The following is a 22,706-nucleotide window of genomic DNA, read 5'->3' on the forward strand; positions in this document are numbered from 1 at the left end:
CTGACAGTGGGAGGATAATTTTTCGATCTTTTTCGTAACCATGAATTTTTTTTTTTTTTTGCTGAGAGAGTAAATAATTATCCTCAGCCAACTAATGATACTAATGATAATAATAGTAATAATAATGATGATAATAATAATGATAATGATAATAATATTAATAATAATAATAATAATAATAATAATAATAATAATAATGATAATAATAATAATAATAATAATAATAATAATAATAATAATAGTAATAATAATAATAATATTAAATTGATAATGATGATAATGATTACTAATAATGATGATCAATTGATTGAATTGATAACGTTCCATTGAATGAATTACGAAAAACAGGAATATTGAAAAAAAAAAAGTTTTTCAAAACATTGAACCAAAAATTTATACTTTCTAGAAAGTTGTGGAAAGTATAGATGAGACGCTTATATATGACAATGACCTTAACCGTGGGGCAGCGCAAGGGTCACAATGGTCTCTGACAGTGGTTTGAATGTGTGTCTGTTGTTTTGGGGGGAGAGAGAGAGAGAGAGAGAGAGAGAGAGAGAGAGAGAGAGAGAGAGAGAGAGAGAGAGAGTACCAGTAATATTACCCAAAGTATTAGTAACGGAAGGGGGGGGGGGTTAAAAGTGGCCAATCACAGGGCCACGTATCAGACAAAAAAATAAAAAGTAAAAAAAAAAAGCTGGTGACTTCTCCTGTGATTGGCTGTCAGGGAAGCCTGATTCTCCACGCGTGGTCCAATCACAGGGCCAGGTACCAGAAGAGCTGAGGAGGGGAATTTCTGCTGATTAACCCAAGGACCAGAGCAAGACACTGGGAACCAATCACGTTTAAAGTCGTCACCCCCTCCAAAAAAAAAATTTATAAAAGAATGAAAGAAAACGGGATTTCTAATATGTGTCTCGCACTGACCAATATGATCCGTAATTGTATTTGTAATTCAGTTTAGGTATGATTATATGGATTCAGAGTTCCTATATCTTGTAAATGTTATGTTGACTTACACACACACAGACACACACACACAGTATATACATACATATATATATATTCGCCATTTCCCGCGTAGCGAAGTAGCGTAAGGAACGGAGGACTGAGCCTTTGAGGGAAAAAGTCTCACTTGGTCCCCTTCTCTGTTCCTTCTTTTGGAAAAGTAAAACTGGCGGAGAGGATTTCCAGCCCCCTGCTTCCTCTCCTTTTTGTCGCCTTCTACGACACGCAGAGAAATACGTGGGAAGTATACTTTCTCCCCTATCCCTAGGGATAGTATATATATATATATATATATATATATATATATATATATATATATATATATATATATATATATATGTATATATATATATATATATATATATATATATATATATATATATATATATATATATGTATATATATATATATATATATATATATATATATATATATATATATATATATATATATATATATATATATATATACATATATCCTTTGGGGACATCTTGGGATAGTGAACGAACAGAAACGAAGATATAGATCAGAGAGAGAGAGAGAGAGAGAGAGAGAGAGAGAGAGAGAGAGAGAGAGAGAGAGAGAGAGAGAGAGAGAGAGAGAGAGAGAGAGAGAGAGAGAGAGAGAGAGAGAGAGAGAGAGAGAGAGAGAGAGAGAGAGACAGACAGACAGAGAGAGAGAGAGAAGGGGCGCCTTCGTAAAGCTGAGGCTTGGCGATCACAGGTATGACGGGTCCCTACGCTGCTCAGTGAAGCCTTACGTGACGCAGTAGTCGTCTTCACGTGCAGGGCGAGGCCACTCCTCTGGCGGGGGGGGGGGTCTCATTGCCGTGTATTGAGACGCTCGTTCATTATTTCTTTCCCGCCATTGGTTCAGCCCCCCCCCCCCCCCCCCACGCGCGGGATCTATCGTTCCCGCCTTTTTCTTGTCACCAACAGATGGCGCTCCCTCCCTCCCTCCTTCCCTCCTTCCCCTTGCCTTCGGTTGGAGGGCTAATTACCTCAAAACCTCTTCTTGATAATTGAATATCGTCGTTGGGAATCTATCTATCTATCTATCTATCTATCTATCTATCTATCTGTCTTACGTTCTCCGATATATATATGTATATTATTTGGATAAGATTGGAGATATCATATCTCCCACACGAGGGACGGCAGTATAGATAAGAGCGGCTCACAAGACGAGCCCCTTAAGGTCGGCTGTTGAGGTCGAGGGGAGAGGGAGGAGGTTGAGGGAGGAGAGCGCCCCCGCCCTCCACCAACACGCCCTTTCCCTGTCGCTGGCGGCGGGGTCGCCTCCGCTCTGCCAGGCGCCCGGCCAACTTTCCGTCCCGCTCCCCTAACGCCCCCAGACACTAGTTATCTCTTTATCTCCTTGTCGTCTCGTTGTCTCGCCGGCTCCTTTAATACTAACCCCCCCCCCCTCCAAAGCCACGACCAGGAAGGAGAGATAATACCTCACTGTAGCCTCCTAGAACACACACACACACACACACACACACACACACACACTCGGCCATCAACATGGCAGCGTTTCCTTAGAGTTTGAATGTACCGACTCTTCTGGCCGCTCACGGGCCATTAGCCCGCGCCTCCCCGCTAGAGGGGGCTTCGTGCACCCCGCCAGCAGGAGGGTTAGGTGGTCCTCCCCCCGATACTTACTCTATCCTACCGCTCATCCTGCAGGGAGGATGTTCAGTCCGCTACACTCCCTCACCCTCTCACTTTAGGTAAGATATACCATCCCATCACCCTAGATAGGATATATCTAGGCTCCTCAGCCTAGGTAGGGGATTCATATCTCTTCACCCTAGATACCTGATTCCGTTATCCAGGGTGGGATATCTACCTCAAACATCAGTTAGGATATCCGGCCGTTTCACCCTCGGTGCTAGCTCCCCTTCCTCACTCTATTTAGACATCCAGTACTGTCACACCCCTCAACACATGATCCAGCCCTACACCACCACCCCACACTCTTAGACACAAGGTCGTGGCTCTAGCCCTACACCCTAGATCTACACCATAACACCCTTGATATAGACACTCCCTGGAAACCCTTAGGGCTTGAGATATCAGGGCCACCACGCTCATAGGGAGTGTACAGCTGATGAGTGAGTAAATGGATGATTCTCTTCCACCCAAACCTCACCATAAGAAATAAGGTCAGATTTTCTTCCCATTTATCATTTTCCTTCATGTCATGTGTGTTGGAGATACATGCTTCATTGATTTAGCTGATGACAATCATAAAATATGGTAGTGTATATTTCTCCATCGAGGTAGTTTTACTTAATTAAGTTCCATCGGTAGCAAATGTAATTTATAATTGTGTAATTACTTTTTTATACTGTACGGGGAGGGAGTTCTTCACTCGTGGGAGCCCCATATCTTGAACTTTTCCAACTATCGCACAACTTTTTAAACTGGAGTGTATTATCAGCATTCACAATGATTTACTTCATCAACTCGTATATTAAAAAAGTTAAAGTTTAATAATCTAAAGAACTTTTCACACAGCTTTTCTTATAAGTTTCTTGCACAACTTTGCGTAACTTGTGCTTGCTTTGTTGTTTCGTATTTAGGAAAAAAAAATTTTCAAGGCATCATCAGCAAACTGAATTGGAGATTTGAAGGTTGTGATCAAATCTCCCCCTACTCTTCTGTTATCCACCTCACGGTAGCTCCGCTGTCCAGTTTCAGAAACCATCTTGATTTTTCTCCCTTTGGCTCTTACTTATACTTTCTCTGCGATTCTCTAAGTATGATAGAAATATGAGATACAAACACCACCAAACACGTATAAGTCAACGTAGACCACGAACAGGAACGGGGCCCAGGACCGAGCCTTGCGGTACACCATTGGTAAACCCAAAACCAATTTCGAAAACGCTCGTCCGACACGCTTCCACCACTCCACCCTATTCTTGCTAGTTCCCTACCATTGAAGGCATCTCGCCTCTTTATCTAGCTGGCTGAAAAACCAAGCCGTCTGAGCTCATGTTATAAGCCCCAATCGAAAGAAAATGAAAAAAAAAAAACAAGCTTCGACACTTTAAAGTTTAGAAAGAAATTCAACCCCTTTTAAGTTTTCAGGGTCATTCTCAGACCATACACAATCTCACTGTATGTTTATAGTCCCTTTTGTTGCAAAGGTCTCCCTGAATCCCGTAGCTCCTTATCTTATAGTTTATAAATCCAGGAAAAATGGGTTTTTTTTTTTTCGAGTTTCACTGTCCCTGTCCACGTATCTATTTCAGTGTCTTTCCTTTCTTGCTATGCACTCGTTCCTAACTCTCATGTACTTTTTCGCGTGATGATTGCGTGATGTATTACGAAAAAGAAAATATATAATATTTTCCTACTAAAATTTCTTTCATAATGTATCTTTTAAGCTATTTTGCTTTTTGGAATCTTTATTGGACCATTCCCTCCTCTCTCTCTCTCTCTCTCTCTCTCTCTCTCTCTCTCTCTCTCTCTCTCTCTCTCTCTCTCTCTCTCTCTCTCTCTGCTTCCGTTATGGTATATGTCACAGTAGATGTAAATAGTAGACTTGCACCAGCAATCATTACGCGGAGAGATAATATCTTGTTTTACACACACACACACACACACACACACACACACACACACACACACACACACACACACACACACTCCTCTTACAACATCACTCACTGTGTGTGTCTGTGTGTGTGTGTGTGTGTGTGTGTGTGTGTGTGTGTGTGTGTGTGTGTGTGTGTTTACCCCCCTCAATCAATACGTATGTACATTCGATTACCCCCTTCCCCTCAATCTTCGTGATCCATGTGCCATCAAATCAAGAAAATGAAATAAGATTTTTTACATACGGCCGTAAACAAGGAGGTCTTGCCGTCCCCGGAATCTAATATACTTTTATTGTGTACCTTTGGCTCAACGGGCGTGGGGGGCGCGGGCGCCGGGCGCGGGGGATGGGGTGTGTGGGGTGGTTGGGAGGGGCTGGGATGCTGGTAGCGGGGGAGGGGGGGTGGGGGGGGCGGTGGAAGGGCTGCATCTCCTCCTGGCGACGACAGCTGGAGGGAGAAGAGAAAGAATTCTTGCCTTTTATTGCTAACCTTAAGGTATCGGTAGAGGCGGCGTGCAAGCCTCTCTCTCTCTCTCTCTCTCTCTCTCTCTCTCTCTCTCTCTCTCTCTCTCTCTCTCTCTCTCTCTCTCTCTCTCTCTCTCTCACACACACACACACACACACACACACACACTCTCTCTCTCCCTCTCCCTCCCCCCCCTCTCTCTCTCTCTCTCTCTCTCTCTCTCTCTCTCTCTCTCTCTCTCTCTCTCTCTCTCTCTCTCTCACACACACACACACTTGCATTCTTTCCAGCGAGACGATTTCTTCTCTTTTTTTTCTAGGGGTGGAGGAGGAGGAGGAGGTGGTGAACGCCGCCAGATGAACGACGAACGTAGACCTTCGTTAAATGTTATGGTGAGTGTTGTAATTCTGTGTATTTTGTGGATTTGGTGATGTTTGAACCACGCAAATTACTATCTTAACAACCTACGTCTTGTACTTCCCAGAACCATCTTAACAACCTCTATGTTGTACTTCCCAGAACCATCTTAACAACCTCCATGTTGTACTTCCCAGAACCATCTTAATAACCTCCATGTTGTACTTCCCAGAACCATCTTAACAACCTCCATGTTGTACTTTTAAGCTTCATTAAAATTAATATACCAGGCTAGTCTTAACGGTAGGAAGGCTGCCACACACCTCAATACTGTGCTGACGTCGTCTCTGTCATAACGAGCCGTAGAGACGGGGTGACACGTTCTCATTAACACCCACACACCACAATAATAACGTTGGTGCTACATTTATAAGAGTTTCCCATACCAAGTACTAGCGTCATTTTCTATTTCCATTCTTCATAAAGTAACTTTAAAACGACCTTCGCGTCCTTCTTTTGGTTACAGTTACAGGGCATGTGAAGCGTCTGGGGTAAACCATGGAAAGCTGTGTAGGTATGTATATTTGCATGTGTGGACGTATGTATATACATGTGCATGGGGGTGGGTTGGGCCATTTCTTTAGTCTGTTTCCTTGCGATACCTCGCAAACGCGGGAAACAGCGACAAAGCTAAATATATATATATATATATATATATATATATATATATATATATATATATATATATATATATATATATATATATATACGGCGTATTTTTGTCGTAAGGGAACGAGTTTTATTTTGTCGTAAATATGTACTGGTTGACTAAATATCGATGGAGAGAGAGGGGAAAAAATATAGACTTGAAGAGAATTTAGTAGAGTAGAGGGAACAGCGATTCGCCTGAGCCCCGCCCCGCCCCGCGCCCCGCGCCTTCATTCCAACTACCTCCCCATTCAGTGTAAACCATCTCTCGAGAATGCAATATCACGTATAGTTCCTCTTGCGCCCTCTCGCCCCCCGCTCTCGCCCCTTGGTGAGAGGCATCGCGATACAGACTCTGATCCACACCTCAGCAGGTGTCTCAGCGCTGTGAACCTCCTGCAGGAGGTGGAGGCTTCCCGCCTGGGCGGGCGGGCGCCGCCAGGCCGCTGTACGTCTTACAGTTGTCTAATATACTAAAGAGGCGATGGCACAGGTGCGGCTCTGGCCCGCGATGGTGGGCCAGAGGGCCATTAAGCCCTTCCACACCCTCCCCTCCTCTCCCTTCCAGCCCAGCCTCCTTCCCTTCCAGTTGTCTCCTTCTCTCCCTCCCCTAACACGACACTTGTCGTCCCGCTTCCCTCCCTACTCTACGCACCTACGTGCCACCACAGGGTTCATCTTCCCGCCTCCCAGCACGACACGAGCTCTCACGCTTTACTCACCCCTCCGCCACAGGTCGTATCCCGCCTCCCTGACCCGGACTAGCGCCCCAATCAGGGGCGCTAGTCGACCGCCACACACACACACACACACACACACACACACACACACACACACACACACACACACACACACACACACAAATGCCTGACATGGCCGTCAGTAACAGCTTCGTGCACCACCCCGCCCTCGCCTTACATTCTCCTTTGAGGTGTGGGCGTCGCTCCTCCGTCTTCTAGGCTTCCTTAGCGACACTGGCACCTCCGGGGTGTAACACACACATTTTCCCCCACTGGAGACTGAAACGCCACCCTGCTCACTGGAACGCCACCCTGCCCACTGGAACGCTACCCTGCCCACTGGAACGCCACCCTGCTCACTGGAACGCCACACTGACCACTGGAACGCCACCCTGCCCACTGGAACGCCACCCTGCTCACTGGAACGCCACCCTGCCCACTGGAACGCTACCCTATTCACTGGAACGCTACCCTGCCCACTGGAACGCCACCCTGCCCACTGGAACGCCACCCTGCCCAATGGAACGCCACCCTGTTTTTTGGAACGCCACCCTGCCCACTGGAACGCCACCCTGCTCACTGGAACGCCACCCTGCCCACTGGAACGCCACCCTGCCCACTGGAACGCTACCCTGCTCACTGGAACGCCACCCTGCTCACTGAAACGCCACCCTGCCCACTGGAACGCCACCCTGCCCACTGGAACCTTGACTTCCACTCTCGTTCATTAGAGTCTGGAACGCTGTTCACCTTTCCAGGGGAAACCAAGAGCGTCTCCTTCCTTCCTTCCTTCCTTCTTTCCCCCTGGAACGACCCTTCTCTTCCATCCCCCCGGAACGACCCTTCTCTTCCATCCCCCCGGAACGACCCTTTTCTTCCATCCCCCTGGAACGACCCTTCTCTTCCATCCCCCTGGAACGACCGTATCCTTCCATCCCCCATGGAACCTGAACCATCTGCTTCCCTCCATTCCATCCCCTGGAACGACCCTTCTATCCCATTTCCTGGAACCTGAACCATATCCTCTCCCCCTTTCCTTCCATTCTCAGGAACCTGGAATCGTCTCCCTCCCACATCCTGGAACCGTCCTCCCGGGTTCATCCTTGCCACAAACACACCACTGATGACTTATCCGAGAATCAACACGGAACCCGGACAGTGTCACACACGGGGGGGAAAACCTCAGCTGGTATACGTGTGTGTGTGTGTGAACCTCCCCATTCCCTCAGGTACCTCCCCATTCCCTCAGGTACCTCCCCAGCCTCTCATGCACCTCCCCAGCCTCTCATGTACCTTCCCAGCACCTCGTGTACCTCCGCAGCCCCTCGTGTACCTCCCCAGCCCTTCGTGTACCTCCCCCAGCCCTCTGTGTACCTTCCCAGTCCTTCGTGTACCTCCCCCAGCCCTCTGTGTACCTTCCCAGTCCTTCGTGTACCTCCCCCAGCCCCACGTGTATCTCCCCCAGACCCTCGTGTGCCTTCCCAGTCCTTCGTGTACCTCCCCAGCCCCTCGTGTACCTTCCCAGCCCCTCAGATACCTCCCCAGTCCTTCGTGTACCTCCCCCAGCCCCTCGTGTGCCTCCCCAGTCCTTCGTGTACCCCCCCAGCCCTTCGTGTACCTCCCCAGCTCCTCGTGTACCTCCCAGCCCTTCGTGTACCTCCTCCAGCCCTCTGTGTACCTTCCCAGTCCTTCGTGTACCTCCCCAGCTCCTCGTGTACCTCCCCCAGCCCCTCGTGTACCTCCCCCAGCCCCTCGTGTACCTCCCCCGGCCCTTCGTGTACCTCCCCCAGCCCTTCGTGTACCTCCCCATCCCCTCGTGTACCTCCCCATCCCCTCGTGTACCTCCACAGCCCCTCAGGTACCTCCCCCAGCCCTTTGTGTACCTCCCCATCCCCTCGTGTACCTCCCCAGCCCTTCGTGTACCTCCCCAGCCCCTCATGTACCTTCCCAGCCCCTCAGATACCTCCTCAGCCCTTCGTGTACCTCCCCAGCTCCTCGTGTACCTCCCCCAGCCCCTCGTGTGTGTCTTCATGGTCGCCTCCGCCGCCAGTATTACCTCCCCCTCCTCCTCCTCCTCCTCCCGCTACTTCTTCATCAGGGCCTGACGGAGTGGGGACCGTGCGGGTGATACGCCTCACATACTCCCCTCTTTTCTTCTATTTTCCCTGAGCTGGGGAGGTTGAGATGGTGTCGTGTACCGGGGTAGAAATGGGATTATTTTTTTTTTATGATCCGTTCTGTGTTTCTGAAATCATCTGGAAGAGGTGGCGTTGGCCAGAAGTGTGTGTGTGTGTGTGTGTGTGTGTGTGTGTGTGTGTGTGTGTGTGTGTGTGTAAAGACTCGTCAAGAGTAAGCTTAGCCCAGGATTTTGTCAAGTACATCTCGTTCTCGGGTTTGTGTGCTCGGGGTGCCATTACCGGCACAGGGCGGCACAGTGTCTCACCGCGGTGTAGTGGGTTCCGAAGTGGAGGTGTGTGTGTGTGTGTGTGTGTGTGTGTGTGTGTGTGTGTGTGTGTGTGTGTGGTAAATATTAACTGCTTTATCCGATATAATTTGGAGTCATTAGTTCGCGGCGCTAACTCGCTGACGCGGGAAACGACGATCAAATACATACATATATATATATATATATATATATATATATATATATATATATATATATATATATATATATATATATATGGAAAGCTGTGTAGGTATGTATATTTGCGTGTGTGGACGTATGTATATACATGTGTATGGGGGTGGGTTGGGCCATTTCTTTCGTCTGTTTCCTTGCGCTACTCGCAAACGCGGGAGACAGCGACAAAAATATATATATATATATATATATATAAATATATATATATATATATATATATATATATATATATATATTTATATAAGTTTAAACATAAGAAATAAGTGATTAAAATCAAGAAAAATCCATCTTAAAAGTGAGATTCGAATTAAATGTCCCTATCCCTCTTGAACCAGGCACCCCTCCAAAAAAAATATCAAAGAAAACGGCAGACAATATTCTTCAGATTTTGGATGGGAAGATAAGCGACTAAAATGAAGTTGCAGGATGGCATATAAATACCCCCCCTCCCCCCCTGCACACTCGGACGTCCTAAATAAAACTCCGGTGTAGAGTTCAATCCTGAATATTCATGACGCGTTTTGGTATCCAATTACAAGCAGCCTGGCCTCCGGCTCTGTTTGAACACCCTGAGAACGGACGGCGGCCCGGGGAGCTGGGCGGGCGGGCGGGCGGGCTGGGTGAAACTGACAACCCAGGCAGCCAGCTGTGGCTCCTCCCCACCCTCCTCCCCTTCACTCGGGCGTCACCCGCGAAATATTATCATTTACAAAGTTATTTTATTATTATCATTTACAAAGTTATTTTATTATCATTTACAAAGTTATTTTATTATTATCATTTACAAAGTTATTTTATTATCATTTACCAAGTTATTTTGTTATCATTTACAAAGTTATTTTATTATCATTTACCAAGTTATTTTATCATCTACAAAGTTATTTTATTATTATCATTTACAAAGTTATTTTATTATTATCATTTACAAAGTTATTTTATCATTTACAAAGTTATTTTATTATTATCATTTACAAAGTTATTTTATTATTATCATTTACAAAGTTATTTTATCATTTACAAAGTTATTTTATTATCATTTACAAAGTTATTTTGTTATCATTTACAAAGTTATTTTATTATCATTTACAAAGTTATTTTGTTATCATTTACAAAGTTATTTTATTATCATTTACAAAGTTATTTTATTATCATTTACAAAGTTATTTTATTATCATTTACAAAGATATTTTGTTATTTACAAAGTTATTTTATTATCATTTACAAAGTTATTTTATTATCATTTACAAAGTTATTTTATTATCATTTACAAAGTTATTTTATTATCAATTACAAAGTTATTTTATTATTATCATTTACAAAGTTATTTTATTATCATTTACCAAGTTGTTTTATCATCTACAAAGTTATTTTATTATTATCATTTACAAAGTTATTTATTATTATCATTTACAAAGTTATTTTATTATCATTTACAAAGTTATTTTATCATTTACAAAGTTATTTTGTTATCATTTACAAAGTTATTTTATTATCATTTACAAAGTTATTTTGTTATCATTTACAAAGTTATTTTATTATCATTTACAAAGTTATTTTATTATCATTTACAAAGTTATTTTATTATCATTTACAAAGATATTTTGTTATTTACAAAGTTATTTTATTATCATTTACAAAGTTATTTTATTATCATTTACAAAGTTATTTTATTATCATTTACAAAGTTATTTTATCAATTACAAAGTTATTTTATCATTTACAAAGTTATTTTATTATCATTTACTAAATTATTTTATATGTAGTTAGTTTACAGCAGTGACCCCCCCCTTTGAAAAAAGAAAAAAAACAAACGCTCAGTGATGTTTAGACATTTAAAGCACATGGCAAAGGATTGTTTTTCTATTTTTTTTTTTCGTTTCCATGAAAATTGTCTCGAATTTTTACGCAATTTTATGATCCTCGTAGATGTCTGTAGTCTCGCTTCTCGGAGAAAGTTGGCTAGGTTTTGTATTAAGGCTTGACTGGTGATAAGCACAACGCTTGAAGAAAAGCAAGATTTTTTTTTCTTTTTTTTGCTTCGCATTAATGATATTGTGTTTTACGTTGAGGGCTGATGTGTCCTTCTTGTCTGCGCAAGAAGAGCGAGGTTGATAAGGGCCTGTGTTTGATATATATCAACAACGAATTAGTTTATATATATATATATATATATATATATATATATATATATATATATATATATGTGTGTGTGTGTGTGTGTGTGTGTGTGTGTGTGTGTTTGTGATTGAATATGGCAACATATTTTGAGTTATCAGTCCCTCTTTTTTGTGTGTTTTTGAGACGGAGCGACGCCGGTAGCCAACACGTACTACCTGGCGAAGGTGAGAGAGAGAGAGAGAGAGAGAGAGAGAGAGAGAGAGAGAGAGAGAGAGAGAGAGAGAGAGAGAGAGAGAGAGAGAGCCAATGAGGGCGTTTGGTGTGGTAGGAACAGTTTGAAGTGGCTGGCAGCCTCGGTGGTAAGAGGCAATTAGAAAGATTATGATGTGTTCATTTTAATTAAGTACTGTAGTACATAATTGCAAGAGATGATGATACTGCTAATTATGAAATTATTGTAATTATTATAGTTTTATTATTATTATTATTTTTTTTTTTTTTTTTGCTTTGTCGCTGTCTCCCGCGTTTGCGAGGTAGCGCAAGGAAACAGACGTAAGAAATGGCCCAACCCACCCCCATACACATGTATATACATACGTCCACACACGCAAATATACATACCTACACAGCTTTCCATTATTATTATTTTTATTATTATTATTTTTATTATTATTGTTGTTATTATTATTACTAAAGAAAATGACAATAACGCAGGCCAATATACGCAGTCAGTGCGTGTACGCCCTACGCCCTTCACCCACTGAACAGCAGATCAACACACACTGATCATTCGCTATGCACACTTCCGTTTTCTGAGACGTGCCCGAGGAGCGGTGTGCGCTACCGCGTGTCATCCCGAAGATTCCAGCGCATGTTTCTACGGTGGACACAGGCATCAGCGCACATGCAGTCGTGTATACACACACACACACACACACAGACACACACTGTGCCCTACGTTGTATTTTATCTTCGTTATATTCGCACGGTCCCACAATTTCTCCCCTGTAGACCTTGGCTGGTGGTCATTACACTAGACTGAATCCTCTCTCTCTCTCTCTCTCTCTCTCTCTCTCTCTCTCTCTCTCTCTCTCTCTCTCTCTCTCTCTCTCTCTTCCCTACTCCTCACCCAATCAAACTGCCGCTCCCGCCGCTTTTTAATCGCGACCCACACGTGGAATGGCTGCCACTAATAATAACGCCAGTTTTGCGACATTAACGCCCCATAGTCGATGCCAGAAAAGGGAGAGCCACAAAGTTTGGACAGTTGTAGAAGCGTGCACGTGCTCACTCTGATTCGCAGAGAGAGAGAGAAAAAAAATTATTTTACAGGGGGGGGTCTTGTCCATTCTTACGTAACTGCAGAGGGCCTTGGACGCGCATCGAACAAGGACACTTCTGGAACCCCCTACGGAGTGCTGTGGATATTCTTTGCCTTCCCTAACAACCATATGACAAGAGAGCGGTAACATCAAAGGAACGCGAAAATAAAGTTTGGCGTAATTTGGCTAAGACGTTTGGCGGTTCAGCGGCCGCCAAACAACGCTCTTTTTGGCGCCTCTTCTTCCCGGGCCCAGTGTTACCATGGCCGAGGAAATATGGCCTCCCATCTTTCCGTCATTTCATAAGACTTTGCCTCCTGTGCAACTTTGCATCACGGTGGGCTAAGAAATATATATAATGCATGCAAGAGAGAATTTTTATTCAGGTGTTACGCCATGTCCCTGACGTACAGCAGAGGACAAGTCGTTGCATGTAAATGAGGGAGATGTAAATGTATAAATATATCTCTCCTCCGAGATGACCAGCTGGTTGGCAACACTGGGTGAGACGTAAGCCAGGCCAGTTTCCCCCCCTGGCCACCGCCGCCGCTGCAGTACTGCCAAGTCTCATAAATTCGCCCCAAATTTGAATAATTAATTCTCATCGGTATCTCGCGCGCGTGATTCTCATCTCAAGACAGCATTCGTAAGATGTTTTAGGGTAAGGATGAAGCCAGCGGCAGCGTGCAACGACATGGCAGAGAAGAGGAAGGCGATTAAAGATGAAATTTATATTGTTGATACATCGATTTTGATTTTCCGAGGGGTTGGCAATGCTTGAGATGGACGGGTTCGAAGCACAACGGTCCGGCTTACACTGGCTAGGAAGGAGGGGGATAGTTCACGGGGGATAGTTGAGAATAGACGTCACGTAAAGGTGGATAACACCGAGGCTAATTCAGATGGATAGTGTAGAATGACAGCTTGGGATAGGTAGGGAGATGGAGTGATCTTGGGATAGGCACAGAGGATAGTAGAAGTTAGTTTACGAAAGAAGTCGAGAATAGGTTGAAGAGAATAGTTCTAGACCATGTATCGTCTCAGTGGATAGTCTAGGGTAATTCTGGTGGATAGTTTAAGATAAATGCTGTTAGTTCTTGGGATAGAATAAATGGAGATGGTACAGGATAGTCAAGGATAGCTGAAGAAAGTCACTCAATGGATAGTCTTGATCCACAAGGATAGACAGCCCTTGAAAACCAAAGTAGATGGATGCCAAGGATAGTAGAAGTGGATAAGAATCTTTGTAACAGATAAAGGCTAAAATCTTTTTAGGGGGAAAATGGATAGTTAATGGATAGTCTTGGATAGGAAAAGATGGGTCGGTAGCCCATTATCTTTCCCCATACTCACTCCCCGACATTGCATGGGTAAAACTGACGGTAGATTGGGGAGAAGCCCCCATAAAGATGGGTTTACTGGATCGGGTTTGTGGGGCAAATAACGTCTGATTGATGAGAATGGAAAGTAAGGGAACAAAGTTAAAGAAAATGGGGTTTGGTGATGAGAAGTTAAAAAAAAAAGATTAAAAGAAAATGGAGTTTGGTTCATGGTTGAATGTCGAGGCGAAAGATTGACGAAGTTGATTTAAAACTATTGATTACATAAACTCTACTATCTATCGATGTTTATCTACCCATCTATCTATTAGTTCCACGTATTGTATCTATTTTTATCTACCCATCTATCTTAGTTCTCCTACGTATTATATAAACGTATTTATCGATCTATCGACGTAAGTGTACGACTCCTACATGTCTTGCTGCCGGACGAACCCCTCACCTCCCTCCCTCCCTGCCGCGTTCCTCACAACACTGGACTGGACGAAACAGGACCCGCAGGGGCGCGGACGAACCTCTGCCGGGGCCGGGCTGGACGGGGCGGGGCGGGGCAGGACTCTGATATGATGGTCCATGTCGCCCTCGTCATCACCCCGCTGTTATACGAGTGGTGATGCCACTACACCCCCACACACACCCCCACACCGTACTCTCCCTCGGGGTGAATCACGTACACCCCTCTTAGATCACTCCCCTCCCTCGTATAGTCAAATTCAAAAAAAGAAAAAAAAAACAATAAAAACCACCTTTATGAAATGTACATATGACCTTTTTTTTCCCCCCCACGGTGAACAAAAGTCATTATATTCAAATGAGGTCGAAGGTAAACGCTATGGAGACCTGTAGACGAAGTCTGTCAAAACCGAATCTCCCCCATACATCTTCCTCAGTCGATATCTCCCCCATACATCTTCCTCAGTAGATATCTCCCCCATACACCTTCCTCAGTAGATATCTCCCCCATACATCTTCCTCAGTAGATATCTCCCCCATACACCTTCCTCAGTAGATATCTCCCCCATACATCTTCCTCAGTAGATATCTCCCCCATACATTTTCCTCAGTAGGAATCAAGTTAGATCTGTGCTGCCTCCCCAGAGAGAATTGATGTTGGCTTTGTGTATGTCCGTATTTAACGGTGTTCGTAAGGATTTGAATGGTTGTTAGCTGCGAGATGGCCATTTAAGCTGGGATTGAATGACCCTTAAGTGTTCATTAGTTAGTGAGTCATGATTTGGATGGATGTCATATGGTAGATGATCATTACCCTCCCAAAACACGTACGTAACAAGTCACGTATATAATGGTTATTAGGTTTAACTGCCAGTTATCATCACTTCTCATATGTTCTCCCGTTTTCTCAAGACGGGGGAGGCCGGTTGAACGATGTCACTCATTGGCTGAGTGGATCTCAAGGTGCGCTCTCATTGGTCAAGACTTTTGCCCTCTGCGGCTTTGATTGGTCGAGGTTTTTAGCCCGTTGCCGAATGTGGCCCACGTTGGAAGATATTCTTTGGCCTTTTTCTTTTTCGTTCAGGTGGCATCTATGTTCCAGCCGCTGGCCGTGTTGTTTCGGTGTGTGGCAACGTTACCTCAGACGTTGGCAACGTTGTCTCGATTCATGGAAACGTTTTTTTTTTTGTATTTTTCAAACGCTGGCAACGTTTTCTCGGTCGGTGGCAACGTTTCCTGGGCTCCCTCAGCTACGGGGACGAGCCATCACGACACACACACACACACACACACGTACATGATTATCCCTCAGTCACTACCATCACGTAAATAGAACGAAACTATATGAAAATATAAGTATTAAGATATAAAAAGAGTGATGGGAAAACGAACTTGACGCTAGAGAAGTAGAGACATATTGTAGAGAGAGAGAGAGAGAGAGAGAGAGAGAGAGAGAGAGAGAGAGAGAGAGAGAGAGAGAGAGAGAGAGAGAGCAAACGTGTGTTTACCTGAAGGAGACCTGAGTGTGCGTGGGACATCGGCTGAAGTGAACTAGCGCTCGACTCACTCGGACGGCCAGACGGAAGGCGGTAAAACACACACACACACACACACACACACACATTCGAACGGCGGCGGAAAATTCGATTTTTTTAAAGCTAAACAGAAAACGGTGGCATGGCGTTAGGGAGGTGGGAGGAGGGGGATGATTAGGGGTGGATAAGGATGGGTGTGTGTGGTTCCCGCGGGCCGGCTGATAGTAGACACAGTGGGCCGGTTAATGGGCCATCCATAGTAGCTTCTGGCCGGCTTCCGGCTCAGCTTATCAAGCCGGTATTGTCCCAAGGCTGGCGCGTCCCAGGGAAGGCACACACGGCCATTGTGATCGGATTAACAAGAGCTTTTGATTTGGGCCGGAGGTAGGTTCACCCCCCCACCCCACCCCGGACGTATCGGCAGATTTTAGGATGCAGTATGTTAAAGGATTAACGGGAGGGGTTACTGTAAGGGGGGGTTGTGATGATGGAGGGGGTGTGTGAGGATGGTGAGGGGTGGGGTTGTGAGGATTGGTGGGGGATGGGGGTTGTGAGGTGAGGGGTGGGGTTGTGAGGATGGTGGATGGGGTGGAGGTTGTGAGGTGAGGAGGGTGTGAGGATGGAGGGGGTTTGTGAGGATGGTGAGGGGTGGGGTTGTGAGGATGGTGGGGGATAGGGGTTGTGAGGTGAGGAGGGTGTGAGGATGGAGGGAGTTTGTGAGGATGGTGAAGGGTGGGTTTGTAAGATGAGGGATGAGTGTGGAGGGATTTGTGAGGCGGGTGGTTGGGGTTGTAAGGTGAGGGTTGTGAGGGTGGAGGGGGTTTGTGAGGGTGGTGTGGTGGGGTGGTGAGGCGAAGCGTAAGACGAGGAATAGCAATAATGGAAGAACAAGGGAGAGAGAGAGAGAGAGAGAGAGAGAGAGAGAGAGAGAGAGAGAGAGAGAGAGAGAGAGAGAGAGAGAGAGAGAGAGAGGACCGGTACATGGAATGTGATGAAATGAAAACGTGGAAAAAAAAAATAGGACGGGATGAATAGGAGAGGAGGAGGAGGAGGAGGTGGTGGTGGAACTACAGGGAGGGAGAGGGAGGCAGTGAAGACGGATGACCAGAAGCCCCAGGTTCCTCCCGCTCGGCCACACAAGAGTAGCGGGCGGTAGGGCCGGCCCGCCGACCGGAGACTCTGGCTGCGACTCGTCCGGGGGGGCGGGCGCGGGCGGCGGCGCCTGGCTCCCTGAGGCGCCCTTGCTCACCACCACCACCACCACCTCCTCCCTCCCCCGGGAGGCGGACCATTGTCCCGCCCGGAGCACCTCTCTCACAGGCGCTCCGTTGCAGTCAAAGCAATACGGAGAGAAGGCGACCGCGAAAAGGAGATAAAAAGGACACAAGAGGATCACGGGCCAAGGGACGAAGAGGAGAGGGAACGGGAGGCAAGAAGAAAAAAAACACGTGTGTGAATTTTGAGAACATGGCCCGGCCATCTACCGGGCCATTGTTGGTGCACGAGTGTTGGTGGCGCCCTGGAGGGGAGACACTGAGGGTGGGAGGCTCAGCCTCCTGGAGAGGGTAGGAAGAGGAGGGAGGAGGAGGCAGCCACGATAGGCTTAGTCCCATCATCATAAACATCCGGGTCGGGAGCGTCGGGGGTGGGGTGAGCTATCGCTTACTCTGCGGCGTCTCGCTGTGAACAGGAGTCGTCCTTCCTCTCCTCTTGTCCTTCCTTAAGGTGAGGGGTGGAGCTGAGACGAGCCCAAATCAGACGGTGGTCTGATGTTTCTCCATCATTCCCCCCCCCCCTTGCCTTACCCACGAAAGCGTCAGTCTTGCTTGACGTCAGCACTCAGCCGCTTAGAATTCAAGAAGTGTGTTGAGGCAAGTGTTTGTCTGCTCTGGTACCACCAGTCCTTCAGGATTTTCCCCCGTGGTCTCCTGACTCACCTCCAAATGTTTTACCCTTTGGTTTAGACCATCAGAATTAGACTCGATATAAACCATGCCTAAACCATACATATATATATATATATATATATATATATATATATATATATTCTCATTCTCTTCACCACCAATCGACTTCGTTCGTCCCACCTGCATTAATCCCCCTCCGTCGTGTACCCGTCATGACCTCAGTGAAGGCGCCCTTGAGATGGGGCCACAGAGTTCACCCCTGCGGTACCCCTGGCAGCGGCACGTGTTACCTGGACGTGGGATCACCTGGAGCGGGTGGTCAAGCCGACGTCGCTCTGATGGACCTCCCCGTCGGTGGGGACGTCTTGCCAGACGCTGCCACGCTCCGGCGGGATTCCTCCGCCCTGGGGGCGGCTGGTCGACCGTATTGGGGGTGATGGAATCAAGAGGTGTGTGTAGCTGGTGGGTAACGTGGTCGTGGCCACGTGGTGCCGCTAGGGTGGAACATGAAGGATACGTACGTGGTCGTCGCCCCCGTGGGCCAGAGAGATGATGCAGAAGTCGCATTAACTAACTGTTCGAGTATCTTTGGATGTCCCCGAACTCGGCAAGGTACGTCGGGATGGCCGTGGCCACCGTCTCTCTCTGCCTCCGAGTGGAAAGGATTCAAAGGCCTCTGTGCCGACGTATGACCCCACAGTGGGAAGACGTCTTCTGAGAGAGCCACAACTCCGTAGTCTTCCTACGGTGTGGCCAGCTCACCCGTCCAGGCCTTATAATACAAGACGTCTGTTTTCAGTTGAAGATCTTTTTATTTTTCTTTCTTTCTTTCTTTTTCTCCTAGTGTGGGTGGGTGTTCCTGGTGTTCCATCAGCCCCAGCTGGCCGGCTGGAGAGCTGCCTCTGACCTCACCCACACACTGAGGTCTGGCTTGTGGGTTGGGTGGAGAGGTGAGGGGGATCGATTCACATCACAGAGCAAATGGGTACATGTGATGGATGGCCTCCCATACCCTCTCTCTGTGGTCAGCGCTCATGGTGGCCATGAGCAGGGACCATGCGTGGAGGTAAAGTCGAACTCTAAGGTTGGGGTGAAGTCTTAGAATTCTAAGTCACAGATTAATATAATTAATCCTCCAATTACCCTCTACAACAGGTGGAAGGTCAAAGTTAATGAAACCGAAAGATAATAGATATTGTTTCTTATCTTAAAGAGGGTGTACATGATGATGGTACAATTGTTCTTTTAGCAGACAGACACTCGAGACTGAGTTGCTGGTGTGGTTAGGTGTGTTCCGTGGCCGACAGTGTGGTTGGGTGAGGTACGTGGCCGACAGTGTGGTTGGGTGAGGTACGTGGCCGACAGTGTGGTTGGGTGAGGTACGTGGCCGACAGTGTGGTTGGGTGAGGTACGTGGCCGACAGTGTGGTTGGGTGAGGTGCCTGGCCGACAGTGTGGTTGGGTGAGGTACGTGGCCGACAGTGTGGTTGGGTGAGGTACGTGGCCGACAGTGTGGTTGGGTGAGGTACGTGGCCGACAGTGTGGTTGGGTGAGGTACGTGGCCGACAGTGTGGTTGGGTGAGGTACGTGGCCGACAGTGTGGTTGGGTGAGGTACGTGGCCGACAGTGTGAGGTGGAGGTGTGGGACGTTCCCTGAAATGACCCGCTTGACCGAGAGGCCATACCGAGACACTGACGTCCACTGCTGCGTTGAGGGATCTTCCCAGGAACATCCTTCCTGAGGCTTTAGTTCACAGAGGAGGACTATCCATTTCCCTCCACTTCCTTCCCCCACTCTCTCTCTCTCTCTCTCTCTCTCTCTCTCTCTCTCTCTCTCTCTCTCTCTCTCTCTCTCTCTCTCTCTCTCTCTCTCTCTCTCCACCGGAGTGTAACTTGGTGGCACCACCCTCACCCTAACACCTCCCTCCGCCTCCCTTACCTCAGTGTACACACACACACAGCATCAACAGTAGTCCCAACATGACGGTCAACTGGACAGTTTTCCCTACAACCGTACGCCGTTCTGCCCCTGGGGGTGGCGGAGGAGGGATGGTGGGTGAGTGGCGTAGCAGCATGACCAAAAGTATTCCCACCTCCTCCTTCACCCACCCACCCACCCACCCACGACCTACGCCAGTGCCGTAGATAATGCAAATGACTATATATATATATATATATATATATATATAAAGAGTTCGACGCCAGTCACTTTCACGATCATGTTCCCTCCTGAAGGAAGGAGTGAACATTCCTCCCTCACCCATTCTGATCACTCTCACCTTTGCATTTAAATTGCCCATCATGTGTGTAGTGGAACGCCCAGAATTACGTACGCTCTCCCAGGGCCCAACCACCGGACATTTTCTGGTTAGCATTATATATATATATATATATATATATATATATATATATATATATATATATATATATATATATATATATATATATATGTAGTCAAAAAACTACGAACATATTTTCTTTTTCAAGAATTCGGAGGATAATTTTAAGAACCCATTACACGCTGCCTCTATGGCATTTAATGTCAAAATAATTTTTTTTGAATTTCATTGAATTTTTTCCACTTCAAAATACCGGAGACTGTATTAAAGACAAGTTTAAAAAAAAAATCATATTGAACCAAGATTGTCTACGTATGAAAGCAGTTGTGTAAAATCCCACTTCTCTTTATTCCACTTTCAATAAAATTCGTTTTATCTCGGTCACGAAACGTAAATCTTGGAAACAGATATTTTTCTCCCTCATGCCAAACCTCATATTCCCATTTTCTTTACAGCTGAAGAAAGTAATAGTTCCCCCCCTTCTCCCACTCCGCCCACCACCCACCCCTCTCTCTCCCTTCCTTATAAAATATGCATAAAAGCTGAGTTTTCTCTCGAGACCCGGCGGAAAGCAGGAAGCATGAATGCAGCCGTTTAAAGCAGACAGTAACCTCATCTCCATGAGAAAGGTGACTTAGGGGGAGGGGGGGGGGACACGGGGACTAAGCCTTACCCCCCCCACACACCTCCCACCTCCCACGGAAACGCTTGTTTCCCCTCCTTCCCTCCCCCTACCCCACCCCTCACCCCCCCCCCCCCCAGTAACAACACAGCCAGCACCGCTGCCGTCCGCGGGCGCTAACAGGGCACTAGATCAACGAGTCGGTGAGGGAGATGTGAGGAAGTGTTTCCCCCATGGGAGAGGTCATGCTATTTCTTGGAGGGTTTATTTTTGGAGTGTTACATAGTTCTTAATGAGACAGTAGCCCTCTCCCTTTTAAGAGAGTGAGAGGCCAGCACGAGTGATATATGCCATGATTGAAAAAAGAAGATAATGTATATATCAGAATTTGGTCAGTTTCTTTGTGTGTGTGTGTGTGTCTTTGTGTCTGTGTGTGTGTGTGTGTGTGTGTGTGTGTGTGTGTGTGTGTCTGTGTCGTTCCCTCTGACTTGTTACGAGATGGTTGATCGTTTGGGCTTCAGAACTTGTCGACTGTCAGAGCCGCTGAAGCCACCAGCCTTGTCGCAGACCATCGATCGAACTGACATCAACACCTCCTCCTTCAGGTGCCACAGGACTCCTCCCCGGAAATGGCATCACCGCGTGTCAGAGGTCACGAGTCATACTGATAAAATGATATTCTTTTTTTTCTTCCGCAGTCACTCCGTAAGGTCATCTTAGGACAGACTTGTAGAAAGGTAGGAGAGAGCGCATCAAGGTGGTTTCGACCTCGCGTAAATGGACGATGTTTATAGTGAGTGCGACAGTGTGTACGGAGGTATTAAATGGCGTTACAGGACAATATACATTTTATATATATGTTCAGAAAAGATCACAGGGGGTGGCACAGTATACCCTAGAACGAATGGTTCCTGAAGCACACACGTGTTCTTAACGCTACCTCGCTAACGGGAAATGCGAATAGTTTGAATATATATATATATATATATATATATATATATATATATATATATATATATATATATATATATATATTGGAAAGGATCACAATTTTGCGCGTGATCAGATATTCCTATGAGTCCACGGGGAAAATGAAACACGAAAAGTTCCCAAGTGCACTTTCGTGTAATAATCACATCATCAGGGGAGACACAAGAGAGAAATATAAAAGTCAGTTGATAACATCGAAGAGACGAAGCTAGGACGTCATTTTGTAAACATGTGATTGTCCAAAACACATGTTTACCAAATGGCGTCCTAGTTTCGTCTCTTCGATGTATATCAACTGACTGTTATATTTCTCTCTTGTGTCTCCCCTGATGATGTGATTATTACACGAAAGTGCACTTGGGAACTTTTCGTGTTTCATTTTCCCTGTGGACTCATAGGAATATATATATATATATATATATATATATATATATATATATATATATATATATATATATATATATATATATATATATATAGGGAGAAGGGTATGAACCATGCCATACCTTTCCCTCTCCTTCAGCTGGGATGGTAACAATAAATGTATTCCTTGTT

The 22,706-nt window shown here is 45.9% G+C and overlaps 1 protein-coding gene and 1 long non-coding RNA gene across 2 annotated transcripts in view; one reads left to right on the plus strand and one right to left on the minus strand.

Annotated features, from left to right (window-relative positions):
• The window catches only part of LOC139751757 (uncharacterized), a 238,112-nt gene that overhangs the window by 29,083 nt on the left and 186,323 nt on the right, over positions 1-22,706 (minus strand). The gene's annotated exons all lie outside the window — the stretch shown is intronic.
• Positions 5,404-22,706, plus strand: part of LOC139751756 (uncharacterized) — a 230,988-nt gene continuing 213,685 nt past the window's right edge. Inside the window, exon 1 of the mRNA XM_071667305.1 lies at positions 5,404-5,472. The gene's annotated coding sequence lies outside the window, so the exon portion shown is untranslated. The remainder of the gene's footprint in view (positions 5,473-22,706) is intronic.

The sequence above is a fragment of the Panulirus ornatus genome, chromosome 12 (assembly GCF_036320965.1).
Source record: "Panulirus ornatus isolate Po-2019 chromosome 12, ASM3632096v1, whole genome shotgun sequence".
NCBI classification, from domain to species: domain Eukaryota; kingdom Metazoa; phylum Arthropoda; class Malacostraca; order Decapoda; family Palinuridae; genus Panulirus; species Panulirus ornatus.